Source organism: Dromiciops gliroides, chromosome 1 (genome assembly GCF_019393635.1).
Source record: "Dromiciops gliroides isolate mDroGli1 chromosome 1, mDroGli1.pri, whole genome shotgun sequence".
Taxonomy (NCBI): Eukaryota; Metazoa; Chordata; class Mammalia; order Microbiotheria; family Microbiotheriidae; genus Dromiciops; species Dromiciops gliroides.
In genome coordinates, this window is record NC_057861.1 from 162,692,093 (window position 1) to 162,693,157 (window position 1,065).

At 57.4% G+C, this 1,065-nt stretch overlaps 1 pseudogene; it reads right to left on the reverse strand.

Moving 5' to 3' along the window:
* Nucleotides 1-221: 221 nt before the first annotated feature.
* Nucleotides 222-753, reverse strand: LOC122746780 (annotated as a pseudogene).
* Between the last annotated feature and the right edge of the window lie 312 nt (nucleotides 754-1,065).

Genomic DNA, 1,065 nt, shown 5'->3' on the forward strand with positions numbered 1-1,065 from the left:
ACTCATTCACCCACTCTTTCCCCATCTTCCCCTCCACTCCATAAGCTTTTTCTTGTTTCTTTTATATGAGCTACTTTACCCCCTTCCTTCTCTCCTTTTCCCTCTTTTCTAGTGTGTTCCTTTTATCCCTTAACTTTCTTTCTTTTTTTTTTTTTTTGAGCAGTGAGCCGGCTTTATTCTTTATTGTGGGCCCCGTGGGCCTTCTCGTGGGGCTGCTCCTCCTAGTGGTGCTCCAGGCTCAGCCTCTCGAACATGTATTCTCCCAGCCCGGGCTGGGGGTCGGCCTACACATGGCGCAGGGTGGTCAGGTGGTCGCCCAGGCGCTTCCGCAGCTTCACCTCCTCGCCCAGGTAGTGGCTCTCCAGGAAATCGCAGAGGTGTGGATCCCCTTGGCTGGAGCCCAGGGCGTGCAGCTTCAAGAAAGCCTGGTTCAGGCCCTTCTCCAGGCTCAGGGCAGCCTCCATGGCATCCAAGCTGCGGCCCCACTTATCTTGACCAGGTTTCTGTACAGCCTGGAGGAGGACCCGGCCCCCACGTTGGTTCTGGAGCCGCACAAGGCGCTTGGGCACCCTCGCATTTGTCCTTCGTCAGGCCACGGAAAAAATGCGACACCCTGGGCAGAGCGACATCGTCCCTGTTGAAATAGAAACCCGGGGACAGGTAGGAGTAGGAGGCCTGCAGGTAAAGGTTGGCCAGGCGGTTGACCACGACCTTGGAGGAGAACTTTTGGTGGATCTGAGTTGTGGAGCTCATGGCACTGACGGCAATGGGAGTCGGGTGGTCCTGGAGCTGGAGCTGTTTGGTCTCGGAGGCCAGGGGTGGATGCTCCCAGAGGCAGATGGTCTCGAAAGGGGGGGGGGGCGGGGGGGGGGGCCGTGGTCCCAGGGACTGGCAGGCTGCAGAAGAACGAAGATCTAGGGCGAGGGGAGCTGGGGGAACCCCAGGTCTGTTCTGTCCAAACACTGTTGAAGCAAGAACCAGAGCTGGGAGATGAGGTCTCCCTCCCCCTTAACTTTATTTTAAAGATGTCATCATGGGTCAGCTAGATGACACCAGCTCTGGACC